This window comes from Monodon monoceros, unplaced genomic scaffold (assembly GCF_005190385.1).
Source record: "Monodon monoceros isolate NGI ecotype Baffin Bay Population unplaced genomic scaffold, NGI_Narwhal_1 Super_Scaffold_1, whole genome shotgun sequence".
Lineage (NCBI taxonomy): Eukaryota > Metazoa > Chordata > Mammalia > Artiodactyla > Monodontidae > Monodon > Monodon monoceros.
The window spans coordinates 68850058-68877842 of NW_021703765.1; the positions used below are offsets into that span (position 1 = coordinate 68850058).

Genomic DNA, 27785 nt, shown 5'->3' on the forward strand with positions numbered 1-27785 from the left:
GCTGTGTCCTCAGCAAGGCCAGGCTGCACCCAGGGAGCCCTGCAGAGGGGCATCCCCTAACCTGGGCATCGGAGGCTTCCTGTGGCAGGTGGGCTATGGGCTGAGGTTTTTTTTTGTTTTGGGGGGTTTTTTTTGCAGTACGCGGGCCTCTCGTTGTTGTGGCCTCTCCCGTTGCGGCGCACAGGCTCCAGACGCGCAGGCTCAGCAGCCATGGCTCACGGGGCCCAGCCACTCCGCGGCACGTGGGATCTTCCCGGACCGGGGCATGAACCCGTGTCCCCTGCATCGGCAGGCGGACTCTCAACCACTGCGCCACCAGGGAAGCCCATATGGGCTGAGTTTTAAAGGGCAGTTGTGAGTTAAGACGGGAAGGAGGGAGGAGGGAGGGCATGCCAGGCCGTCTCCCCCGCCCCCGCATCCCCCCCTCATTAGCGGGGGGGGGGGGGCGGTGTCTGAGCCCCCAGAGGAGGGCGAAGAGCAGCAAGGTCTCAGGACCCAGCAATTGGCACTGAAGCAGCTGCAGAAATGCGACATCACATCTGGCTCTCCGGCTGGGCTGGAAGCAGCTCGGGGTCGGAGGTCACAGGTCTTTTCATCTTTGAGCAGGGTGGAGGCCAGGCTGGGCCTGCACAGGGTGGTGCTGACATCCCCCGGCATGTCTGTCCAAATACTCCTCACCCCCTCATCCCCCCAGGAATGTCAGTGTCCCCCATAGGTGTGTGCCCTTCCCCTCCACTCCCCTCTGCCTGAGCCCCTGGGATCTCCCTGCAGGGGGGCGCCAGTCACAGGTTTGCCCTCAGCCTCGGCCTCTGCTCTATCCCGACGTACATCCCTCCTGTCCTGTACTGCCCCCAGCCTGGGCAGTAGAGCAGAGCAGTCAAGGACACAGACCCTGGGGCCCGGCCTAGCTACCAGCATCCAAATCCTCCTCCTTCATGAACTCCCTGTGACCTTGAGCCACCCAGGTATCTTCTCTGTGCCTCAGTTGTCTTATCTATAAAATGGGTATGATCGTAATAGTTCAAATGGTTGAGAGGATTAAATGTCACATGCAAAGTACTAAGAACAGGGTCTCTTATGGGGTAAGCACTATGTTTTTACTGTCATTATTACTGTTGTTATTATTATCATCATTTTTCCCCCTCAGTCTTCTACTCTTAACTCCCTTCTAAAATGGCCTTTGCCATTCTAAAATGGCCTTTGCCATTCTAAAATGGTGGGAGGGGCCAGGAAGGCCAGAGGACCTGTGCATCTTGCCCGCTTGTCTCCCCAGCTCTGGGTTCAAGGGCAGGTCAAGGGCGATACAGGCAAGAATTTGCTTCTCTAAGCTCCAGTCTCCTCACCTCTCCAGAGGGGTAAGAACCCTTCCCTCATTGCTGTTGGAAGGGTCATAAGAAATGACAGTGACTCCTTTGCCAATTGTAAAGAGCTGTAAAATTCTCATTGTTCAGATTCCTTAAACCCTCTATAACCAGGAAGCTTAGGAAAAAAGGGTATAAGTATACATACATAATATGTATATACTAACATTGTATACATAATATGTGTATGGCTAACATTTATTTGAGCACTCCCTATATGCTATTGTGCTCTGCAATAGCCTTACAAGGATACATTAGCTTGCAGTTAAGAAAACTGAGGTTCAGAGAGGTGAAGCAACTTGCCCGAAGCCACACAGCTGGGAAATCTGACTCCAGAGGCTGACTTCCAAGGATCCCAAGTGAAAAGTCTCTTGGGTTCCCCCTGCTTCCCTGAGAGATTAGGAGTCCCAATCCCACCTCTCTGAGCTCTCTAAGCCTTAGCTTTGAACCCTGAGAGCCCAGACCTTCATCACATTCTTGATCCTCCCATGGAGCTGCCTTCCCCAGTCTCCCTTTGCCTTGCCTTCAAGGTCCCTACAAGCAGCTACCACAGGGAAATCACATCTGTGATGCTGTATTAGTCCTGGACAGTGATGCTACCCACTGCCTCTCTCAAGGTGCCCTTTATGAAGTTCCCTGCCCAGTGAGAAATGCCCTGGAGAATTCAAGGTAAGGAAAAACATTATTTCCTCTGAGGAACTAGGCTGCTTCCTCAATCTTAATAAACAAAGTTCTACAAAGGATCACGGTTCCCTTTTTGATGTGGCCATAAGGAAGCTCAGAGTCACATCTGCAGGTCAGGGGCAGCAAGCCCATTCATCCTGCTGGTCTGCAATTCCTGCGTTGGTTTGGGTTGGCTCTGATGTCTACATCTAGCTATACTTTATGTTGGTTTTAGTTCCTTGTGATAGATAAATCGGGGCACACTCTAGCCCAAACATTGTACCAAGCTTTTTAGTGGCATTCGCTCATACGTCCCCAACAAACCCCAGCAGTAGTACTGCTGTTACTCCCAAGGTAAAGGTAAGGAAGTGAGGCTAAGGCACAGTCAGCTAGTAGCCAGTTCACACCCAGGTTGCTGGGACTCTGTGCCCTGCTCTTAACCATCTTGCTTTCCAGGAAGTGGAGCACATCTTTCCATGTCTGTTCACACCCTTGCTGATGCCCCAGGGTCCCCAGCTCCACCCTCCCGGGAAACCTCCTCTTTGCTCCCCTTTCTTAGCCCCTCAAGGAACCCATGTTCCCCAGTTTTCAGGACAATCTGGCTGAGGTCTGGGGCACAGATGGGAATCGTTTGCCAAAGCTGACACTGTCCATCACAGCCCAGGCGGGCAAGCGAGCCTGTAGCCAGACTGTCCTTCTTTCTGCCCTCAGCTCCCCAGGGAGCCCAGGGGACAGATGAGCTGTCCTGGCGCGGCTCCCAGATTCTTCGTGTGATCCCAAACTCACACCCATTTGGAACCAGGACCTAGAGCTGATCTGTTCTGAGGCTCCTGAGACAGACTCCCCAAGCCTGTCTTGGCAGTCCTTTCTCTGGGACAGTTCCCATAGGTCCCCAGAAAGGGATGCCAGGGAGGAGGTGGTAGGGGAGGCAGGAGACCCGCTATGACACCGGAGCAAGTTTCTTCCCCATCTCTGAGCCTCGATTTTGCCATCTGAAAAATGGGAATGATAACCCCTGCCCTGCTTACTTCTCAGGACCGCTGGGAGCACGCATTAAGGCCCTTCAGCTTGTCCCAGGCTTGGTGAGGATGATGGAGAAAGACCCAATGTGAGTCAAGGCCCTGGGAGGTCTGAGAGCTCCACTTTGTGGAGAGACAAAGCTTCCCGAAGTGAAGTAACACATTTGCTACGTGGCATCTGCCAAAAATCAAAATCACTCTTTTTTTCAGAGTGTAAGAGTTTCTATTCCCTTTTAAATTTCCTCTACAAGTTCAAACTCATCTCTGAAAACCAGGCTCCTCTCCAGCCGGTTTTCCCTTGGCATCCCCCCCCCCCCCCCTTGCAATGGGTTAAAAGTCTTCCCCCAAAAAAAAAAAAAAAAAAAAAGATACATTCACCAGAACCTGCAAATGTGGCCTTATTTGGAAAAAAGGGTCTTTGCAGATGTAATTAACATAAGGATCTCAAGATGAGATCATCTTGGATTAAGGTGGACTCTAAATCCAATGACAAGTGTCCCTATAAGAGGAAATGACAGAAGGAGGTTTGACACAGAAACAGAGAAGGCCATGTGAAGAGGGAGGTGGGGCCTGGAGGGATGCAGCCACGAGCCAAGGAACACCCAGAGCCCCAGAAGCTGGAAGACACAAGGAAGGGTCCTCCCCTAGAGACTTCAGAGGGAGCACAGCCTGCGATGGCTTGTTTTCAGACTTCTGGCCTCCAGAACCACGAGAGAATATACATTTCTATCGTTTTAAGCCACCCGGTGTGCAGTAATTTGTTACAGCAGCCCTAGGACACTAATACACCTCCGTTCTGGCTCCGCCGGCACCCTGCTCCCCACTGCGGGGCACGCAGTATTTATATGATTATTACTGGCTTCACACATCTGACTAGATTGCAAGCTACCTGAGGGGGAGGACTGGGTCTTATTCAGGCTCCGTATCTCAGGTCAGAGCAGGATGTGGGCACCAAGTGGGTCCTCGGGATATTGCTGTGTCCTCACATGGTCTTCCCTGTGTGCGTGTCCTAATCACCTCTTCATATAAGGACATCAGGCAGATTGGGTTAGGGCCCACCCTAATGACCTCCCTTTTCCCTAATCACCACTTAAAAACCCTGTTCCAAATACAGTCACATTCCCAAAGTACTGGGATTTAGGACGTCAGCATATGAATTTGGGGGAGGGGACACAATTCAGCCAATAACACCTACATAGTTGTCATTATTGTTAGAACTTAACATTGCTATTTGCTGTTCCTCCAGATCGCTCCCTCTGTACTGGGATTGCCACCTGGAATGTACAGGGAACGCCTTCCTGCAAATCCGAAAACACAGCAACCCCAGCAGAAAAATGGGCTAATGATATAAACAGGTAATTTACAGGAGGGAAACCTCCAAACCGAGGTATTAGACAAACTGATCATCAAAGACATGCGAATGAGAACTGTGGAAAGGTTCTAGAAAGCTGGGATGGAGACCCCCTGGGGCTGGCACAGGCTTCATGCCTTGCTGCTGGTACCCGTGAACCCCTGCGTGCCCCCCAGCTCATGTGCGGTGTTTGGAGGGGCATGCCTTAGCATTGGTTCTCCAGAAGCAAACCTCACATAAGCCTTCCTGCAAAGGTGATTATTAAGGAAGTGTTCCAGGAAAACCCAGTAAGGGAGTGGAGAAGTAGGATTAGGAAAGGGAGGAGGTCCGACAAGGGGGCAACGCCAGGCAAAATCCCCGGGGAAGGTGGCTTGGTTCATGCCGGGGTCAGGGAACAATGGAGGTTGAATTCCAGAAGGCTATTTATATCCCTCCATCCTGTCCTAGGCGGGGCGCAGTCCCAGGCCCTCCCAGTGCCCGAGGGCAGTCCTCCGACAGAGAGCCACAGGTGCGGGCTGTCAGTAGCAAGAGCCCACGGGGAGGCTGTGTGCCCCAAAACGGTCAAAGATCCAGGCGTCTCGGGCAGCGCAGGGGCATCTGCTGACGGCTGGAAGCTGGGAGCTGCTTACGTCCGGTGTGGGAGAGGCAAAAAGCTACGCAGCTGTTAGAAGCAACAGATTAGCAAGTGTACACACAGCGAAAGAACACAGCTATTTAAAACCACCTACCCAAATAGCACGTAAGTACACTGAAAACAAGCCTCCAAAAGCAGTAACACACGTTCTGCAAGAACAGGGCCAAATAACGAGATACACGCTGAACAGATTAGAATAGCTCCTTGGGAGCGGGGGTGGGAGGGAGAGGGAGAAGGAAAAGGGGAAAAAGGAAATGAATGCAGAGAAGAATGAAAATAAGACAAGGGCGGGGGCTCCAGAGGCCTCTGAGGCAGATGGGGATGGGTGGAGGGGTGTCATTATGTCAGCCTTCCCTCCCCTCCTGAGGTCCAGAAAAACCCAAAGCAAACGAACACACACCCCAAATGCCTGCCCCCGGGGTTCAGGCTTGGGCAGTGACCAGCCCATGCCTGGGTCACTGAATCCCTCATAAAGCCACATTGGGCAGGGGAAGGACCAAACAAGCAGCCTTGTCCCCGCCCGGGGCCTTGAGAGCCCCGCCCTGCCAGCGTTCTCCATCAGGCTGGGAATGAACTTGGATGAGCCCACAAAAGGAACAGCGTCAACCCAGTCAGAGGTGGCTGTGCGGTGGCCAAGGCCCGATTCCTCCTGCCGGAGACCAGATAGACCAGGCAGAAGACCCTGCACAGATGGTCCTGCCCTGCCCACCTGGTCAGGGCAGACAGACCTTTGCTGGGGAAGGGGTGGGAGAGCTCAAGGCCACATCTGGTTCCTCCCACCACAGAGAGCAGAAACCTCAGACAGAAGTTCTTTGCTTAGTTTTTATTAAGCAAACGTGTATAGAGCCCTCACCAAATTCCAGGCACGGTTCTAAGCACTATTACAGAAGAGGAAATTGTGCCAGAGATGTTAAGTGCCCAAGGTCACACAGATAGCTCAGGTAAGCAAGATAGGCCAAATTCGTCATTCCAGACAGGAGGAAGGTCAGAGCCCGATGAACTGCCAAACCCACTCTCCTTCCTTGTCCACTGCCTCGCCTCCTCGGGACATTCCAGAATCCTCTAGTCATTGCCCCAGTGGAACCTCCCAAGAGTCCCCACGAGGTCAGGGTGTGCATTTTCCAGGTGGGGCAAGACGAGGCTCCCCTGGGTTTCCCCCAAGCCCCCGTGCCTCTAGGTAATGGCCCTAAGGGGAGCATGTCACATCCCAGGTGCTGCAGGAAAAACCCTTTGGAGGGGGGCTCATTCATTCATCCATCCTTCAAGGATGCGTGGAGCCTGCTGCGCCCTGGCCCAGGAGAGGAGGCCAGGGTGCCATGGGCACAGCTCTTCCCACCTGGACCTCCCCCTAACCCTGCAAGGTCGCTGTCATCAGTCCTGATTTACCGAGGGGATGTCTGAGGCCAGGCAGCAGTGGGAGAAGGGTCATCTGCCTGCAGTCACACACCTGGTTAGTGGCAGTGCAGGGATTTGAACACAGGTCCTTAGGAATCCAGGGCCCCACCTCCTCCAGCTGCCACCTGCTGGCCTATGTCCCCTGGGCTCAGGGGACAGCAGGGCTGAGAGCCATCTGGGCGGCAGACGTGGCCTTCAGCTTCCTCTCCGTGTCGTTGCCACGCCCCTCTGCCAGACCGCAAAGGACTTGCTCCCTTTCTGTCCGAGTCTGGTCTCTCCCTGCTTGCTTCTCCGTCGTCAGCCTCTATCTTGGTCTCTCTCCCTTTGTCTCGTCTTGTATTCTCTGTCTGTCCCTGTCTCTGTGTCTCGCCCTGCCTCTCACTTCTCTGTGCAGTCTCCCTGTCTTCTCTTTGTCTCCCTGTTCCCTCCCTCTCTCCCCACCCTCCCGCCTGAGAGGCCAAGCCACCCCTCACCCTCCGGCATCACTCACCTATGTGCCTAGCGGGCTACACCGCAGGCTGCCACCCTGTCTCCCAGACCGCTGCCTTCCGGCTGCTGCGTCTCCAGCCTATGGCTAACCGTCTCCTGGCTGCAGGCCCCAGGCCGAGTGCAGGGGCTTTATCAGGGCCCGTGGGCGTGGGAGCCCATGGGGGAAACTGGAAACTCTTCCCCCCACGTTTGCCCTGGCTCCTGTCCGCGTCTCCCACCTCCCCCATGGCCCACCCTGACAGTCCGGGCCGGGCGGCCCCGGATGCCTCTCCTCCAGCTTTCAGAGCCTCCAACAGGCTCTCAGGAGCTGGGAGGCCCCTCAGAGGGCATTCTGTTTTGTAGCCGGGAAACGGAGGTCCAGGAGAGGGACTGACCCTCCCTAAGCCTCAGAGAAGAGGGCCTTAGCCTGTCTTGCCCGTGATGTATCCCAGAGCCTAGAAGCCAGCCTGGTGCTTGACACACCTTATGCCTCAGCACTCCGCCCTCAGGCTCTCAGCTTGTGACATAGATTTGCAAATGAAGCCTCACTCAGAGAGGTGAAGTGACTCACCCGAGCTCACACAGCCTTTAAGCATCAGCCCAGGGTTTGAACCAAGGACCCTCTGACCCCCAAACCTTGAATATTTCTACTTGCCCAAGATCACAGCCTCAGCCAGCAGGTGAAACATAATGGGGCCTTCCAGGCACCACTCTCCCGGTCACAAATGTCCCTCCTTGGCAGTGTCCCCACCTCCCCCAGGCCCTGCCAGCCAGCTTTGGTCCTGATACCTTGGCCTCTGCCACAGTCCCCTGTCTGGTCCCGTCCACCAGTCCCTCATCCTTCAGGGCAGAGAGAGGGGGCCTCGAGCCCCACTGCCGGCTCCAAGAGATACTCAGGGGTTACCATCCCTGGATCCCTAGCCCTGAGAGACTCAGGAATCTCGAAACCACACAGCGGCAGCTGTTCCAGCCACAGCCCTGGCTGCCAGTGCTGGGACAGAGTTAGCTCTGTGTTGGGAGAAGATTTCCCCCCTGGTCCCACGCCCACACCCGGGAGCTCTGGCTGAGTCACCGTAGTGGGGATCGAAGGAGCTGGCTGCCTAACAACCTACCCCATTTTCTTTGGGTTGGGATGGGGCTACGTTTGGGCTTAGATCTCTGCAGCGGTGGGAAAAAGCAAGGAGCTTATGCCCTTCGATGTGGGCAACCTGCTTGCCCAGAGGCCCCAGGAAACCTCCAGTGCCTGACGGGAGCACTGAAGCAGGAAGACTGCCCCCGCTGCCCCGCCACCGCCAAATGTCCACTCCGCTGCCTGGATCCCCCCCATTAGAATGATCCATGCCTTCTCCCCAATGTGCTGTCCTCAAATTCACTGCTCCCTGCTCTGTGCCCTGCAGGCTGAGCTGTAGGAATAATATTATTAACTCCCTGCCCTCTGACCTCCAGTTGACTCAATCCATGAAGGCCCAGCAGGGGCTGCAGGACAGGAAGAAAGCAGGTTGGGTGTTTATTGTCCCAGTGCCCTCCCTGCAGGGTCTCCATGAGTCGGTCACAGCTACACAACCTGGGTCCCAGTAAGCAGTCCCACCCTGACCCCTCGGCCTAAGGGCAGGAAGGTCTCCTTGTATCTTAGACCTGGGGTCTAAGATACAAGGATACATCATTTAGGCTGTCCACACTTTCTAAGTCCTCCCTTGCCTAAGCACTCGTCAAGTCCTCATTTGAGTGGGTCATCTGTTTCCCGCTGAGACCCTGACCCAGAATCCAGACTCTCTGTGTCTCCCCCTCCGACACCCACACGTCTGTTTCCTAAACAGCTCACAAATCTGTCCATCATTTCTGCCCGCCTGGGTGAGTGCTAGAGATCCCTAACAAGCACGTCACTTCCACTATAATTTCATTTTCCACCTAGTAGCTGGAGAGACCATTTCAAAATGCAAACCGCATCACAGCTCTCCCTGCTTAAAAGCCCCTGGCAGCTCCCCTTTGTTCTTAGAACAATGCTAACTGCTTACCAATGTCCCGGAGGCACAAGTAGTCTAGCCCCTGCCTACCCTAGGACTGAGCGGAGGCTGGACCCCAGCCCCAGAGAGAATCCTGACTGGGAAGCAGATTCCTGGCCCAGGTAGAGGGCGGACTCTTCCTTGCAAACCCAGCCCCACTATTTTACTGCAGACCCAGCAGCTATTCCAGCCACAAAAGACCCCCAAGATTGTTTGGATGTATGTGTCTCTTTGGACATATGTCCAAGATTGTTTGGACGTATGTTGTTTGGATGTATGTCTCTCTTTGTTTGGACGTATGTCTCTCTTTCCAGGCCAAAAGGCTACTCTGGCCCCCACTGTGGGTCCAATGCACAAACACTAGGAATTCTCCCGGCCACTCAGCTTACATCCAAAGCGGTCAGGGAAATAGCCTGGGTCTCTCCCCCGTAAACAGTGCCCCAGCCCCTGGAGGTGGCCTGTAAACAGATTTTCTCCCATGCTTATAACCCACTGGACTGGGAGGCCCGGCATCCCATTCGCTTAATCACCTAAAGTCAGCCTTGAGTCCACTCACGTAAATAATCCCCAAGCTGTGTACACAGAGTATCTGGAAGGCAGCAGGCACAGGGGTTTTACGTGAGCCGCTCAGGATGTGGTCGGAGGAGGCTGCCAGTGGTGGTCGCCGTCTCCCCAGTGCTGGCGATGCCCTCAGTGCTCTGCTCATGGCGTGGGCTTGGAGCCCAGACTCTGAGTGGCTCCTGGGTGCCCTGCGAGTTGTCATAGTTCCAGCTCCTGTCCCCCTAAATCCAGGCCAGCACAGCCCACCTTCAGCCCTGAGGGCCAGGCTGCATCTGATACCGCCCCAGAGCATGGCTTCTCCTCTGGGTACCTTGAGATGCGTGGAAGGGAGCAGCCAAAGGAACTGTCCCCATCTTTAGTGCCCCAACCTGCTGCGGGAGAGAAGGGCGAGGAAGCTGAAGACCGGCCTCATCTGCTTTTGCAGCCCCTCCCTCTCTCTCTGTTACTCTGAGAACCTTACCAGGCCCCTGAAAGTCACTCCTGGACATTCTGGTAAAGAGCTTTTGACCCTAGAATGCCAGGGTTAAATATTATAATAATCACCAAAATATCAATATTTTATTGAGCACCTACTATATATGCCAGGACATTGAGAAGCACCTTATGTGTATCATCTCACACAAACCCAGGGGGATTATTATGGCCATTTTAGAGTTGAGGAAGCCAAGGCCAGAGAGGTTAAGAGTCTTACCCAAAGTCACGTGGCTAGTGAGAGGCAGAGGTAGGATTTGAACCCAGATTAAGAATACAGTGCTCTTTCTTTTATACCTTACAGGATCTACTCGGCAAATGTCTTTAGATAAATCCCTGACCATTTGGGGCCTTGGTTTCCACAACTATAAAACAAGGAGGTTGGAGTTGATGGCATCAAAGGCTCTCTTCCAGCTTTAAAATATGCCATAATTGAATGGGCCAAGTGTCTGTCTATTCCTAGCCTTGTGCCCATAAAAAGACAGCATGGCTCAGCTCCACGCTGTGTGACCCCAGACAAGTTGCTTTACCTCTCTGAGCTATAGTAGGGTTGCCTATAAAATGGCAATAATAAAACCTTCCTTTCAGAAAATCCAGGGATCTGGATGAAGCGATCTCTTGGGACCCCTTGCAGGATTAAGATCTCTGGGATGGAAGTTCAAGGTTAATTTACAAGCCTCCCCACCACAAAGACCCCAAGTCTGGGGTCCTTACTGACTGTGACAGTGTTGTCTCAGACTCGCCCCCCTCCCCCTTCCCAGCTGCACAGTGGCTAAAAGCCCATACTTGAAAGTCAGCCAGACCAGGTTTAAAGGCCCTTCCTCATTCAGTGACTGTGGACATATTACCTCTCTTCTCCAAGCCTCAGTGTGCTCATTGGTAAAATGGGGCTGATGTTATTACCTCCCTCCTAGGGTTACCGTGAGTATATCACAAAACGATGAGGTGAACGTGGTATCTGGTGCGCGGCAGGTGCTCAGCAAATGTTTGTATAGAAAAATCAGATGGTGGCGTGCCTGTGAGGCCCGGTAGCATCCCTGTCTCACGGAGGGAGGGGAGAGAGCCAGGCCGAATACCCAGTTCGCGGATGCTGAACCAAAGCAGAGGGCTGTGTTACCAGCAAACTCACAGAGCTCAAAGATGAGCCCGGATGGTGTCTGGGAGCAGAGGAGGGCTGGGAGCCAGCCAGCGGTTGCTCTCAGCCTCCTCCTTCCAGACCAGATGCCGCCCGGGGCCGGATGAGGAAACGGTGGCTACTGCCATTCCCTCCCCGTCTCGGCCCCTTCTCCCTTCCTGGCATCCCCACTTCCTCTGCCAGAGCTTCTGCAAAGCATTTTTCAACTTGACTATAGTCCCTCGGTTAAAACAAGCATTGTCCCACTTCCGGCCGCACAGGGCATTAAAGCATAACAAGGAGGTGCCCGGGCTATGTGGCCTCGGGCCCATTCTCCACATCTCCAACCTTCCGTTTCCAACCTGGCACATAGAGATGGCCCAACATACTGGGAAGATGAAGGAAAATGATTATATGAAGCACCTAGCAAAACAGCCAGCCGCTCATAGGGCCTCAGACGATGCCAATTCCCCCTTATGCCCATTTAACAGATAAGAAAACTGAGATTCAAACAAGTTTCATGATCTTTCCCAAAGTTACCCAGAAACTGAGCAATGGGTATAACCAGGAGCTCTAGGCTGGACTTTGGGCTTCTCCTCTCCTGGTTTTCCCTGGAATCATTTTCCATATCACTTAGAACTAGATTTCAATTCCACCTCCAGCACTTAGAGGCTGTGTGACCTTGTATAGGTTGCCTCACCTCTCTGAGCCTCAGGCTCCTCATCCATAGCATCTTTCTCTAGGAGTTGTGAGGATACAATAAAACAAGGCTGGTAAAGTGCTTGGCATTGTGCCTGCCATGATCACAATTACCAATACTACTAATACCAGTAATTAGTAATATTACAGGAAAGGGGGGGGATTTATCTCACAGCGGTAAAACTGGAAAATATGTTTCCACCCTCTTGGTGGGGTCCTTTATTTTAGGATCCAAGGAGAACTTGGCAGGACACAGCCTTTTCTAGAATTCCCAGAATGTCAGGGAACATTGGGTAAATTGGAGACACCAGGAGGCTGCAGCGTCACGTCACAGACCCCTTTCCAGCCTTCTCCCATGTCCCATCTGCTCGTCGCCTGAGCAGCCCTGAGGCCCCAGCACATCTAGACGAGAGCAGCCCCGCCCAGGCCCCTCACTGTCTGCCCAACAGCCCTGTTCACTCCAGGCCACTTTGTTTCGGAGACTTCCTGCCTCTGGCCTGGAACGTCCTCCTCCATGGCCCTGTCACAGGAGGAAGTGTGCGCAGCATGGGCCTGGGGTTCCAGGAGTGCGGTTTGGCACCTTTGCCTGGGAGAGGTCAGAAAGCAGAAGCCCTCTTGGAGGGTGAGGGAGGGGAAGGGAGGGCGAGGTGGGGTCCCTTCCAGACAGGCTGACTCAAACCCTCCAGGAGGCTGAGAAACTTCCGACAAGATGGCCTTGACATTGGGCTAACGGAAAGCTCAGAAGGCCAAGGATTCTTCCCTGCAATTCTCCGATCCTCCTCTCTCCCTTCCTCCATCCTTCCAAGAAATATTTATTAAACACCTATTGTGTGCCAAGCCCAGATCCAGATCCAGATCCAGGGGCTACAGCAGGGAACAAAATGGACACATTGTTTCCCTGGAGGGGCTGGCATTCTCAAGGGTGAGGATTGGGTAACAAACAGATAAACAAATTTGTAATAAAGAGGACAAACACCTCTAGAGCCAAACTGCCTGGGTTTGAACCCCTGCCCTGCCATTCACCAGCTGCGTTACTGTGGGCAAGTCACCACACCTCTCTGTGCCTCAGTTTCCTCATCTGAAGAATGGGGGTGATAGCTCTTTCCTCATAGGGTTGTTACGAGGATTAAATGAGTTTATGTCGGTAATGTTTAGAAGCATGCCTAGTTCATTGGAAGCAGTATGGAAGTGCTGGAAAAATGAAACGAATAGAACATGATGATATATGCTATGAACTAAAATATAAAGAGGAGTGGGGCATAGAGATGGGGGCGGGGTGCTATTTTAGGCAGAGTGTTCCGAGAAGGCCTCTCTGATACGGAGACCTTTGAGCAGACTTGAATACAGGGAGAGGGAGACATATCACTATCTGATGGAAGAGCACTTCAGGCAGTGGGAAGGGTAAGTGCAAAGGCCCTGAGGCAGGAGCAGGTTTAGCAGGTTCAAGAAACAGCATGAATCCATTCATTCAAACATCCATTCAATAAGCAGTTAGTGAATACCTCCTAAGTGTCACACTCCTTGTTGGAGACTGTGGGAGTCTATGCCCCCAAGTAGGGGAGGTGGGTGCAGGAACATGGCATAGTCAGTGCTCTGAGATGTCACCTAAAATCCAGACTTCCAGCAAACCAGCCCTATTGGGCCTGCATCACAGACAGGATGGGGTTCTTGGCAGCCTCCCTATGTTCAACCCCTTGACTCTGGGGCAATGAGTCTGGTGTGATTCACCATGGAGCCTGCCCTGGCTCTCTACTGTTGTCGAAACACGAGCAAGATAAGAGAAAGATGAACAGTCATTCTCACTTTCAGCTTTAATGGGAGAGTGTGGATTTCTTTGTGGAAGTGGAGAATGTTCTTATGTTAGTCAATCGTGTCTCCTGCCTGACCTTGTTGCTCGCTGAGTTTGTGGCCCTGGCTCTGTACAAAGCAAAGGGAAGGTAGCCAGGGAAATCAGGGGAGGCTTCTGGGAGGAAGTGACATTTGAGCTGAGGCTTGAGGGGTACGAAGCCTTTGCTTAATGGAGCAGTGGAGGGAGAAGGCATCTCCGCAGAGGAAACTGTGTGCAAAGGTACAGAGGCTGGGTAATGTGAGGTTAGATTGTGTGTGGGTGTCTGTGCATGTGTGTCTGTGTGTGTGTGGTGGGAATTTTGGGGGGATGGCAGGAGACGTGGCTGAGAAAAGAAGAGGGGTTCAGATTATGAGACCTCCTGCAAGGTACCAAATTTATCCTGTGGGCAATAGGGAGCCATGGGTGGTTTTTAAGCAGAGGGGTGTCCATTTTTCTAAACAACCCCAGCTCTAGCCCAGGTGGCTCATACGGAGACTGCATTGGAAGAGGGGAGACTGGAGGCAAGAGGCTAGCAAAAGACCTGATGAACTGAGTGAGAATCCCCCACCAGCTCCAGGTCCACTCAGAAGTGGCAGTTTTTGGAGGCTTCAGAAATCAAGGGCCCCATCACAGAGCCGGGGAGTCTGGCAATCTCCCCATTTTCTTGAGGGAATTCTTCCTCAGCTGGCACGGGCACATTTGCCTCAAGAGCCGTTTCCATGGCAACTGCCAATGCTCCCAAGAAAAATCTTGGATGAGCAGAGGAGTAGGGACAGGATACACCAAAATGAGTCTTCATGGAAGAAGCCAGGTCACACTGGCCAGTCCCAGGGGCTGAGACCCAACCCCAGCCCGAGAATCCCTGATGGCCACAGATGAAATCTAGTCACCATGGCAACACTGATTCCCCATCCTTGGGTGTCATTGGGGATGGGGAGAGACAGGAGGGAGGAAATGCCAAGGGGCAGCCAGACCAGTAGCTTACAAGGTATGCTAATCCTAGGATGGGTGTGAGAGGCAGGTAAGTGAAGAACACGGGTGCAGATGAAAGAGCAGCCTCTGGGGTCTGATTTTTGGATTCAGAAAGGCATCCCCTACCCAAAAATTGATGCCTGGTAAACCCTGTTGCTAGGCCTCGAATTCCACCATTAGAGTTCTACTTTTAACTCCCCCACAATTAACTGCAGTAAAAGTAACAATGGCCTGTGGGCCAACACTCCCATCACCACCACCATTCACTGGCTCAGGCTGGTTGGGGGCAAGGCTGGAGCAGTTGTGGGTGTGGAGAGAAGCGAGGGAGAGAATAGTTCATGCTAAATGATGGGGGTGGCAGGACATCTCAAGGATGCAACCTGATCCCTCCCCTCCCTGTCTTCCACTCCAGCAAACCTGAGGAGTGCATTGAGGGCTGAGCTTAGAGAACAAACTGACAGAACCTCCCATGGTGTCCCTGGTTTGCTGTGTGACTTTAGGCAAGCACTTTCCCTCTCTGATCAGGCCTCAGTTTCCACATCTCTAAAATGGACAGGTTGGACTGAGAGAGGAAGACTTTGGAGTGGAGGAAAGAGAGAGTAGGAAAGCAAAGAAAGTTGGGGTGCAGTGTGGAGGAATTATGGGGGTTGCAGAGCTATGAAAGACAAAAGGCAGAAATGTTGCTATTATGTAATCATTAGCTATTCCTTGAAATAGGATTTGGGGGAAGGTTAGACATCCAGCTCATCAAGCTCAGGCTCTCACTGAGGCCAGATGGTGGAGGGGCTGAGTGCCCAGCTGGGGAGCCAGGTTGCCCGGGGTTAATCTCAGCAGTGGAGGATCATTTACCTGCCCTCTGCCTCAGTTTCCCTATTTGCAAAGTGGGGAAAATTGTAATACCTCTTGCACTGAACTATTCTGGGATTAAATAACTCGACATACGTAGAGCGCATAGCATAGATCCTGTTTCTTGTTATCTCACTATTGATGAAACAAGGCTAAAAGCATCTATGTGGGGGGCATGTGCGCGTGCGCGCGTGCCTGATCCTGACGTTACTAAGTTTCAGGGAAGGGATGTTAAGGGGAAAAGGCAGCCCAGATCAGGAGGCTGGGTGGAGATAAGCTGCAAAAAAGAGGAAGGGAGGGCCCCTGGCTGTGAGCACTGAGCTCTGTTCCCCTTCGCCAGCCCGAGGGAGGTCAGCGACATGCACGCACCCACCCAGGACAGGGCGGCAGGGTTCATGGGAAACCGCCAGCTGGGATCAGGGAGGGGCCACAGGGGGGAACCTTGGACCCCCAGTCCTTCCAAGACGACCCACTCACTTGTGCCCCCAGGAGCCCAGTGCCCCTTGAATGCGTGGCGGTCAAGGCCTCTGGGCATTTGCTCTTACAGGTTGCTGTGCTGGGGGTCAGAGGAACCTTTTCCTGTCCTGCTCCCCCCAGCCTCGCTACGCACTGGACAAAAAGACAGGCAGAACGGAGAGCAAATGGTAAGAAGACAGAGAATGATCCTGCTGGCATGTGCCAGACATCTGGCTGGATGCTTTGCCTTCCTTATCTCCCCGTAGCCTGACCAGCTCCCCACCCAAGACGGGGATGGTTATTATCCCCACTTAACAGGTGTTGAAACTGAGGCTCTTAAAGGAACCTGGTCAGGATCACCAGACAGCCCTGGTGGAGCCAGGACTTGAACTTGGATCTGTGGTCTCCAGAGCCCGTGCTCCAGTGCACCCCAGCTGCAATCCACACAGCTGTTTAAAATGTTCTCCTGTCCTTATCACAGCGCTTCTAAGAGTCCTGGGTGGGCTGCTGGCCTCTTTCACTGCTAGGCCGTGACAAGCCTTCAGGCCACATTCCCTCCTCTCCCTCCTTCTTCCCCGGGTTCCCAGGTGCAGCCCTGGTAGGGGAGGAATCTAAACCACTGAGAGGCTGGGGGTGGGAGGTGGTGATAACAGTGGCCCTTACTTGTCAGGCGCCAACTGTGTACCCAGTGCCTCTACTCAGAACAAACCTTTAAGGTGGGTATTTTCATTCCCATTTTGCAGATGTGGAAACTGAGGCACAGAAAAGCAAAGCCACTAGCCCAAGATCCCACACCTAGGAAGAGGCAGAGGTAAGATTTGAACCTGTGCTGTTCTGACACGGGGGCCCACACCTTCAATCACCGTGACTGCCCTTGATGTTCTGTGGCTTGCTGGCTGGGGACTCCACTGTGTGCAAGGCCCTCTGTTCTTGCACCCGCTGACTCCCCCATGCACAGGGCAGGCAGGGGAGCCGTGTCTCACATACCCACAACCCCACCTCAAAGAGCCCTCAGTGACCCGACTTACCCACCTCTGGCCAGTGCAGTCGCCACACACCAGGCTCCAGAGCAGGCAGGGGGCTGCAGAGGCACATCCAGCCGGAGGACCCCTGGGAGATCCTGCAGGCCTGAGCCGCCCCAGCCGCGCCCCGCCCAGGCTGCCAGCACCAGGCACAGGGCCCCTGGGGCACTCAGGCAGGCTCTGGCCCCCTGGAATTGCCTGGCTCCAGCCCAGGCAGCTGACGGAAGGGCTGGCATTGGTGGAGTATGTAGGAGATCCCACCCTGTTCCCAGGCTTGGGGGGAGGAGGGACAGGCTGCCCTCCCCCTTGACCCTATAACTGTGCTGTCACCTTTTCCCAAGGAGAAACTCAGCCTTGCCTGAGAAAGGGTCTCACTGGGAAGACAGTTGAAGCCCAGAGGAAATGTCAGAATCCTTAAAAGCCACTGCTGGAGAGGCTATAGGCTCGAGGGGTCTGCCACCCCCATGTTACAGAAAAAGGAAACTGGCTCAGGGCAGCGGAGGGCTTAAGCCTCACACAGCTGCAGCAAAGCCAGGCGCCAAGGCCAGCCTGACCCCTGAGATCTCAGGCCATGACTCAGTCCCTTCATCTGCAAAGCGGGCCAGTGTAAGGCTTACGTGAGATCACAAATGCAGGGTATATAGGTTGACCAGTCATCCCAGTTTGGGGGTGTCCTGAGAAATAGGACTTTTGGTGCTAAAACCAGAACGTTCCAGGCAAATCAGGACAGGCAGGTGGCCCTGCCTATATGAAAATCCCAGCTCCAACAAACACACCCCGTGGCTGTGATGTTTAAAGGAAGCTACTTCTGGAGTCAGATAACATCGACTTTGTTATTCTAGCTCTGTCATCATTTAAAAAAAAAAAAAACTTTTATTTTTTCATTCAGTTAAATTTGACAGATCTCTGCCAGGCACTGTGCTAGGCGTGGGGATGCTGTAGAGAGCAGAGTGGGCCAAACCCGGTGCCTGGTAGAGCTTAGAAAGACACAAGACATCATCACACAGGCAGCAGGAAGGGGAGCCCTCCTGGTAAGTTGCTTGGTTTCTGAGGCTTGGTTTCACTTCAAAGTGAGGGACCATCCACTTAGAACCTCCTCTCGGGCATCCCCTAGGCCCTCGAGTCATCACTCAGAAATAAAATCATCAGAAAACAAACTCTCCCTGGGTTCTGCTATTTTCCAGAGAAGGTTGCCCTTCTCTCTCTTCCCCCATCCCCACAGCAGAACTTCTAGAAAAACCCATCAAGTCATTAGAAAGCTCTTCCTTTTTTTACTAAACTGAACTCCAGCAACCTGCCACATTCCCCTCAGCCTGGAGTCACACAGGATAAGCCGGCCACCTCCTTCCCCTGGCAGCGGCCACTTCCTCACTTTAAACTTGGCCAGCACTTCCTCTGCATCATTCTTAACCCCTTACCTGCTGGTTCCTACAGCTGGGACTGCTCTTTCCCCGGGCAGGGGGAGGGGTGTTCACAGGCTGCTCTTGCTTGCAGGTTTGTCAAATTTTTTGTTTGCTTAGGTACCGGCTTGGTCCCAAGGGTGGGATAACGCTCCGAAGAGGCTCAGGTATCCAAGGGAACGTAAATTAAAAGTGAGAGTGAAAGGAGGAAAGGAAACATGGGTGGAGACAGAAAACGGAGCCAGGGCTGAGGGGAAAAATGCAGACAATAAGTAATGTCCTAAATACTTAGCCTGGGTGGGCCACACAGTGGACTCACAGACTCCTAGTCTGGAAAAGAAAAACCAGTTACAGGAGTCACGTGCCCCTTGGCTCAAAACAAACCCACTTCAGGGAAGGCGAAACCTTCGGGGACCAGAGAGGACCTTCCGTGTAGAGAGGACACAGCATGATGTGCAGGCCAGCATCCTCAGAGATGTGCTGATGGTAGATGCAGGCTTGAGGTTCCAGATGTTTCAGGAGAGGCTTCCAAACACTGGCTGCCTGAATACAATACCCCCTCCTGTAAGCTGGCAGCTCTGCCCCAAAAGGCCATTCAGTAGGAGCTGCTTTCCCCAGATGTGCCAGGGAAGGAGTGACTATTTGCTTTGGTCTAGACATCCAGGGTTATGCATTGCTGGCTTAATGGGAAGAAATTTCTAGAATGTCTGGGAAAGGGCCTGAAGTGTGTGGCCCTCAAGGCATTCTCGCTGATGCCGTTTCTCTGAACTGATGTCTTGATACTATAGGCAGCGGAGAGCAGGACATTATTCTCTGTGACAAATGCTAGAACCCCGCCACGCTCTCCACCAGCCGGAGACGGGCCTGGGGTGTCATGATGCTCACTGCCCTGGGCTTGCTTGTCTGTTACCCTGTTCTATGGTAAAAGGATGCTGACAAGGACACTCACGACTCCTACAAGCATGGGTTTTCAGTCATTACCTTCTCCAGAGGATCTCTGTGTCCACTGAATATTAGCCCATGAGGACATATTTTTTTCCTACAGACACTTCATCGAGGGGTCAAGCATTCAAGGATTTTCTTGGAATGAGATGGCAAATCCACAGTGAGACATCGGCTGGACCGGCCGCGGCCACAGGGGGCCACTGGGAGCACATGTCAGCCACCAGGATGACATGGATGCTGAAGAAAGAGTGGGTCCTACATAAACCTCAAACAGGACCCTCTCAAGGCAGGTTCAAGGAGACCAGAAGGAACTTTCTCCTTGTGACATTGAGGAAGCTGGAGTCAGGTAGAGTAGACTTAAAATCCCAAATATGTTCCTGTGGTGGTCAAAGAGATAACGGTGGTGAAAGCCACGGACATTAGCGTTTATAATATCTCTTCACAGTGGCACTTGCTTTAGCCTAGTGGGTGTCCATTCACAATTCTAAGTTGGCTTTTTTAACTTAAATTTTTGACTAGGCTACACAACTCCATCGAATTGGTGATGTTCAAAACTATCTAAAATTATAAAAAGGTTAGAATGCAAATCCTCATTCTATCCTGCCACCATACACCCAGTCCCCACTGCACCCAAATCCTTTTGTTTCTTATGTCTCCTTCCAGAGTGTCTTTAAACAAATACAAATATATCTCCAAGTTCTTCCCTGTTTTACATGAAAGTTGGTCTATTACACACACTATTTTGCAGCTTGTCTTTCTTACCTAACGATATACCTTGGAGATGATTTCATATCAGTGTGTAAAAAGCACCCATCCTTTTTGATGGCTGCATAGTATTCCATTATTGGATTTGCCTTCATTTACTTATCCAGTCTCCTGGGCACAGGCACTTGGCTTGTTTCCAGTCTCTTACTGTTAGAGTTCATCATCATGTATGTGTTACAGTATTAAATGAAATCAGTGTGTGTGTGTGTGTGTGTGTGTGTGTGTGTGTGTGTCATTCCCCAGTTATTCTTAATAGTGTCTAGGGCTCTCAAACCCTTTCTTTTATGATGAGAAAACAAGTCTTAAGCCCTTCCTTTTCACTGGCCGTGCTGTGATTTAATCCATAAAAAAAAAAAAGCTTCAGAGCCACGTGGACTGAAATGAATCAGAATCTGGGATCAGAAATGAATTCTGCGGTGTACGAATCTATCTGCAGAGTGTGGGAGACAGATTTAGGCCCGAGGCGCCCTCAGCAACCCCAAAGGGTAGATCTGGAGCCTGTAGGTTCCCAGAGAAGAAGGCACTCAGGCTGGAGGAGGCACAGAGCAGGGTAGTGACGGACCAGTCAGCAGATTTCTGGGGTCGACCCCGAGCTCAGAGCCTGGAGCCTGAGCCCATGGGAAGCCATTTTCTGGAGCTGGCTTGGCCGCCTTGAGCAGCCCACAGCAGCTGTCGACTTGAAGCTGTTTTCTGCTTTCATTCTGTTTTAAAATAAGGCCGTGATCGCATTCCTGGGGTGTGGAGAAACCTCTCCCCTCCATGAATGGGCCCTGGCCATCCCCGCCCCTCAGGAAAGGATCCAAAATAATTTTCCACCCATTTCTCATGAAGAACAAATCTTGGCGGGCAACAGAGTGCCCGCCCCACGCCCAGGCACTCCTCATCTCTCCCTTACAGGACTCACATCTTCCCAACTTGGGACGGGCCCCAAGTGGCTGACAGAAGAGCCTTTGTCTCCCTCATCCCTCTTCCTCACCCTCCAGCCAAGAATCCTGGCAACGTCTCACTGGTGTAGGTTTCCAAGAGCCCCCGCAGTTTGTAGCCACAAGTGGGGACCCTTGAAACCACCGTGATGCTGAGCCGTGGGAACCATCACCGTGAGCCCTCAGGATCCTTCCCATCCCTCACTTTGCTCCAGCCTCCCAAGAGCCCTGACACTACCCTCACTTCACAACTGAGGAAACTAAAGCTCAGAGGGGGTCAAGCAACTTGCCCAAGGTCACACAGTTAAAAAATGGAGGAACCAGGACTTGAACCCAAAGCCATGCTCAGCGTGATAGTGAAGAGGGCAGGCTCTGGAGCTGGGCCATTCAAGTTCAAATCCCAGTTCTGCCACTTACGACTTGTGAGACTTCTTTGTCACTTAAATTCTCTGTGCCTCACTTTCCCGATCTGCAAGATTGAACAGTAATAGTACATACCTCACAGAGTTGGTATTAGAATTAAATAAGAGAAGGAATACAGAGCATCCAGAACAATGCCTGGTCCACGTTAAGTTCTCAGTAAAGAATCTATCACTGTTTCTATTATTAGTGTCGTCAGGTATGATTACGATCCGTACGATTGCCTGGCATTGCCCCAGACATGAATGTGGTACAGCCATAAGGGAGTGTGAGTATACAAAACCTCCTCTCAGAGCTTCTTTCACACTGAGGTGTAAATACCTGCTCACAGATTACATATTTCTCATTCATACATTCAGGAAACCTCACGGAGCCCGTATTATCTGCCAGGTAGCAGGCAAGCAGCTAGGAATACAAAGATGTAATTCCAAGTCCTAAGAAACCCAAAGCCAGGTTCCTCCTCCCTCTGCTCCTCTTTCCATGGCCAGAATCATAGATACTTACTCCACTCTGGCCTTCCTCTCCCCAGCTCCCACCTTCTAAGGAAATGAACGAGCAACTTGAAATGAGTCTACCCCTTAGGTGAGGGCCACAGCCACACTAGCTCCGCCCACCATCCTGCTCCCCTCTCCCCAAGCCCGGACACCCTCCCTGCTGCAAGCATTCATTCATTCATCCATTCTATAACAGGAATAGAAGCTGCGCCCTGGAAGCTCTAGCACAGTCACATTCAAAGAAACAGTCCAGCAGCCATAAGCACTTATAAATAATTCAAATTTTACTGCCATCTCTCAAAGAATATTGTAGTAGGTGTTGGTGGCCCAGATCCCCTTTACCAGAGGGGGGCACCCATCCCACAGCTGTAGAGAATGCTAGATATCACAGCTCACTGCTGCCCCCTTCTCCTGAGAACTGCCCTCAGCCAAGCAGGAGCTGCTTCTCCCCGGCTGCCATGGGGTACAATTCAGGCTCCAGAGTCCACCCACCCCCCGGGGATCAGGCTGAGGCTAGTCTCCACCTGAGACCATATCCTTGCTGACATCCTCCCTGTGCCCGATCCTTGAATGCAAATTTAAGGGTGTGCCCCCCCAAACCCACTAATCAGGATAAATAATACTTTCATGCAGCATTGAAAAATCAAAGCTAATGCACAAAAGGCACGATGAGCAAAATATCAAAATGTTCAATAAGGATGAGATCCAACCCTGAAATGGCATGACCCTGCCTCCCTTCCCTCACCAAATCCCAGCCCTGCCTGAGACACACCCTCACCACCTCCCATTCACCAAATCCTCACCTCAGGCTCTGCTTCTGGGGAGCCCCTGCCTCAGACAGATATCCAGCTCAGAAGCCACAACAAGCCTCTTGGGACTGTCTTTTACTTATTCCTCTCCTGTGTATCCACCACCTCGACAGAGGCCCTACGACCCCCTCTCAACTCCTCCCCACTCAGCCCCCTTCCCACCAAAACCTCGCCCTCTGTCCCAGCCAGAGCAGGCTCCCTGCGCCCCTTCCCAGCCCCCTCCTGTGTCCTTCTGACCCACGATCAGCATTTCCGCCTTTCATTCTCTCTCCCCCAGTCCTCTCCCTCCCTGCCCACTGCCTGGACTCAGTCATGACGGAGGCCTCACATGGCAACCATTGCATCCTGTTGCCCCTGTGGGGAAACCATGGTGTGCCAGGTATATCCCCCTCTCTGAAGTCCAGCCCTGGCGCTGGCAGCCAGAGCCTTCATCTCCACGCCCAATTTCTCAGTTCTTTCTGGGCGCCCCACCTCAGCCGCACCCGTGCCTACCCTCACTTCAAAGGAGCCCAAGAGACCCTCTGAGCTCAAGCGAGCTCCTGAACCAGTTACATTTCCCAAACGCTTCTGAGACTGTCCTAGACTTACCACATTTCTAGGTTTGCCAAGTAAGGGCACGGCAGAATTAAAGCTGTCTTTGACCATCTTCACCATTTCCGAAAACAAACAGTATGTTAATACTGACAAAAATCGATGAGACGTGGACTCATCCTTCTCAGCTGAAAATACTTCACTTTATGAATAAAACAATCGCTCGATTGTCTGTGTTCTCTCTTTTTGTTTCTCTGCAGGCTGGTAAAAACTTGGCCACAGACAGGTTCCAGTGGGTCGGGGTTCTCAACTCCCCTTTGGACATCAGGGGAAAGTGAGACCCACAGAGCAGCTCTATCTTTCCCATCCAAACCCACGTCCTTGAATCTTCCCTGGAGGGAAACCACGCTGAGGTAGGAGGCCTGGGTTCCAGGCCCAACTCTGCTTCTAATTTTCAAAGAATCTACACAAATCTCTTCCCCTCTCTGAGCCTCGAACCTGTAGGTATTTCAGATGACCCTGAAGATGCCCTCTGGTGCAGCATTGAGGACATGGGGCTCAGACCCTGCCCGAGCTCAGGAGCCAGCACAGCTGAAGAAATGGTCTGGACACCCAGGCTTCTTTCTCTGACATCACGTTTGGGCCTCAGTTTCCTCTTCTGGGAATGCAAGTGTTGTGGTTAACGCTGTCTGGGTTCAAACTCTGGCTCTGCCTTTACCAGCTGTGTGACCTTGGGCAAGTCACTTAACCTCTCTGTGCCTCTGTTTCCTCACATACACAGCAGAGCAGCAAGGGAAGAGGACTCAGCTGTCTGAGAGTGTCCCCTGTCAGACCTGACGATCCATGCATTTCTACCCCAAGTTTCTCCAAATGAACCACAGAGATAGGAATCAGGTGAGGGGCCTCTCCCTGGAGCCGAGCCAAAGATTTCCAAGGGACACAATTTTGGTCTTTAAATGGACGGGAATATTACGGTGTTGAACACAAAAGTCCCATGCTTTTTTTTTTTCTTTTTTTTTTTTTTACAAAACGTATGCCCTCAAAGGAATTATGTGTGTTTTAAAAATAAGGCACACGACCTCAAAATAACTTTAGTGAGGGTTGGTTTTGCGTAAGGGAAAGAGAGGACTTCAAGTGATGCCCCAGATGCTGTCCCCCAAAATATCAGGGGTTGGCCCTCTGCTGTTGCGGCTCATGTGTTCATTCCCTCACTAAGGGTTAATGAGGGCCCACGATTCAGGGTGCAGGTAAGTGCTTGGTTTTGACCAAAGATGCTCCATCCACTCCAGCTCTGGAAGATGTCGGTTGGCTCAGAGCACTGGCTGCCGAAAAAAGGAGGGGGAAGGGGAGAGGAGTGGAGGGAGAGCCAGAAGGGGTGGAGGGGCCCTGGGAGCAGGAGGTACATTGAGAAGGCAGGGGCCAGGCAGCCGGCCTTCTACTCAGCTCCCCACGGTGGCCCTGCTCCGCACCCCATGAGCTTCAGAGCCCCCTAAGGAACTTGAGTGTCTGGGGTGCCCCCAGCATTTCCATATGACATCCTAGGGGAGAAACCAGCCAGACACCACTGCCGCCTCCGCCCCGGGGGAGCCAGATGACGCCCAAAGAGGCCTTTCAGGCGCTTCCAGAACTGATGGCTGCCCCAGGGCCAGGCCCACCTTTGATGTCAGCCCTGCATCCTTACAACCACCAGAGATGGAGCTGACACAGCCCCAGTTTTCAAGAACACGGCTCTCAGCGAGGCACAGCAACTTGCCAAAGCGCCACAGCGAGAAAGCAGAAAGGGGCAGGGCTTCTCACTAAATCTGCCCTATCGCCGGGGACACGGACACCTAGAGACAAAGTCGTGAACGCCACACGCTTACCGAGCTCTGGGACCCCAGCTAAGTGCGTCTCCCACATGAACGCCCAATTCCAAGTTCCCCAATCCCAGGTTCTTTCCTTTAAACAAATGGCACGGCAAATACCAAAATAACAAAGATAAAAAATAAAATAGGGCTTCCCTGGTGGGGCAGTGGTTGAGAGTCCGCCTGCCGATGCAGGGGACACGGGTTCGTGCCCCAGTCCAGGAAGATCCCACATGCCGCGGAGCGGCTGGGCCTGTGAGCCATGGCCGCTGAGCCTGCGTGTCCGGAGCCTGTGCTCCGCAACGGGAGAGGCCACAACAGTGAGAGGCCCGTGTACCATAAAAAACAAACAAATAAATAAGATAAAATAAAATGTGCCCTCCCCTAGATCCATGTCCCCCCCACCAAAGGCCCTGTGAGGCAGTGTCGTTCCCATTTCACAGATGAGGAAACCAAGACTGCAGAACTAGGAAGGCGAGGAATTTGAAGCCAAGCAGTCGGATTCCAGAAGCTCTGACCACCATGCCATCCTGCCTCTCCAAACACACCTTGACGAGCCATGCTTCTCCCCCTGGTCACCCGGCACCGGCTCCAATGCCCACACAGGGAAGGAAGGACGCCCGAGTGAGGGAACAGTTTTACCAGTTCAGCAGAAGGTGAGAGGGACCCCAGCCTCTTCATCCAGGTCACAGGACACAGCCTTAACCACCCTCAGTCACCGTGGCCCGTGGGCTCTGGCAGAAGGCCACAGGCAGGCAGGCAGTGTAGACGTGGGTGTGCCAAGATTGCAACACTTACCCTCACGGCCTCCCAGGCCTGTTCGGTTTCTCTGAGCTCCGCTGATATGCAGCTCTGTCACATTAAAAAAAAAAAAAGTCAACGCAATTCTACAAGAAAAGGGAGGAACAGAGAGGTCCCAGTGGAGGTATGAGGAAGTGGTAACACAGACGTCTATGGAACTGACTCAGTCACTGCCTGTCCTCAGGTCCCTGAAGCAGGGGAGGCTGCCGCTTACTAACCTCCAGGAAGATCCCGGGCCAAAGGCTCCCCTCCCCCGCGTCCAAAAGCCTGAGGGTCCACCACTGTGGACGTGCTGTGCTGGCTTAAGGCGCCAGGCTCACAACCCCCTCTCCTGCGAGCTGTCACCAGCTGCAAACACCTCAGGGTGAAGGAGTTGATCCCTTTGGTTTTCAGTGCAACATCTGGATGAGAAGAGTCTTCTGAGGGATGGGGCATGAGACTCATAAGTGTTGATCGAGCTATCAAAGATAAATGAGATAACCCTGACTGGTGTAGGGAGAGTCTGTGGCATCAGTGGAAAGGGCTGGAAATCACAGAGGAGGAGGGTAGGTGAGCTCTGGAGAAGGGACCAGGAGAATAGGAACAGCCCTTGTGGTGTCCAGGTAAACGAAGGGCAAGGCTCAGGAGCCTGACTCCTTTCGCTGTGAGCTGTGTGGCCTTAGGGAGCCAATTAACCTCTCTGATCCTCAATCTCTAAGCCTCATCCTTCACAGGAAAAAAATAACTGCCAAACAGTCTGGGGGTTGGAGCAGAAGGGGGTGATTAAAGAATTCAATCTCATTTCAGGAAGTATTTACCAAGGACCTGCCACATACCCCATTTTCAGGGCCCAGAAGTCTTTGCAGGGACCCACTAAGTGCGGGACCCAGTGCTAAGCCCTTTACATGGATTATCTCCTTTAATTCTCACCACACAACTCAGGGCAGAACCTGCCAACACTCTCATTTACAAGTGGGGAAACCGAGGCTGAGAGAGAGGAACCGACCCGAGATCACCCAGCTGGTCATCAAGCGACTCGGGATTCGAACCCAGGTCTGCCTTACTCCAAACTGAACCATTACTCTGAGGGCCCCGTCAAAGCACAGAAAGCCAGGGCCACTGGAGGTGGGACGTGTTCCCAAGGCAGAGAGGGAGGCTGTGAATTAGGGAATGGAGGAGGGGTGAGCACACATGTTTTCTCCAGGCCTCAGTTTCCTTGGCTGTAAAATGAGACAGTTTGCCCCACCTCCCACATTTCTGATGGGTCTGTGTGACACCAGCTGAGGAATGACTGGCCCCCGAAGAGGATCTTGGCGGTGGGAAGCAGGGTTGAGCAGAAGTCCGGCGTGGTCTCGGCGAATGAAAGCTACCTGTCCCTTCAGACAGTGGAAACAATACAAAAAGCTCTTGGAAGGAGGAATTTGGGGGCGCTGCTGGCTTCCCAGCCCCCTGGAAAGGGTGAGCTGCCAGAGCTGGGAGAGGGCCGAGATTTTGGAGCAGACAGGATGCGTGGCGCCAGGGCCAGCCCAGTGGGACGGGGCAGATGAGCAGCACCGCCCAGCCAGGCTCAGGGAAGCTGCCCTACCCTTCCCCAGGGTCCTGGTTCTGATTTCCCTCATGTCTGAGGTTTTTCTCAGGAGGGCAGGGAAACACAGAAAAAGAAAGGCCCATTTAAGCCAGTAGGCCCCACTGGTCCCAGGAAAAGAAAGACCTGTGACCTGGGGTCTCTACCCAGACCCCGCCGTTTTTCAGGCCAAGCCAGGAAGTGGAGGGTGAAGCTCCGACCTTGGCACCGTCCACACCTGGCATTTCTAGCCTCTCACAGCTCAGGACTTCCGGCCCCCGCTGCTCTGCCCACCACCTGAGCCAGCCCCTCATGCTCAGGCCACAGTTGGTCTTCAGCCCCAACTCTGTGCCACTCTGCATCTCATGTAAGCCAGCCAACACCCTCCACCCCGTGAGGAAAACCCTTTAATCAGCCCCAACTCTGTGCCACTCTGCATCTCACGTA

The 27785-nt window shown here is 52.9% G+C and overlaps 1 protein-coding gene across 7 annotated transcripts in view; it reads right to left on the bottom strand.

The window, feature by feature from the left end:
• The window catches only part of CMKLR1 (chemerin chemokine-like receptor 1), a 43837-nt gene that overhangs the window by 9672 nt on the left and 6380 nt on the right, over window positions 1-27785 (bottom strand). For 3 of the 7 annotated variants that reach the window (XR_003794467.1, XR_003794457.1, XM_029228776.1), the window contains exon 2: window positions 25793-25846. The exons of 2 other annotated variants lie outside the window; for them this stretch is intronic. The gene's annotated coding sequence lies outside the window, so the exon portion shown is untranslated. Of the gene's footprint in view, window positions 1-16869; window positions 16910-25792; window positions 26697-27785 lie in introns of those variants that run through there. 2 more of the 7 variants (XM_029228807.1, XM_029228817.1) reach the window with 2 other exon arrangements.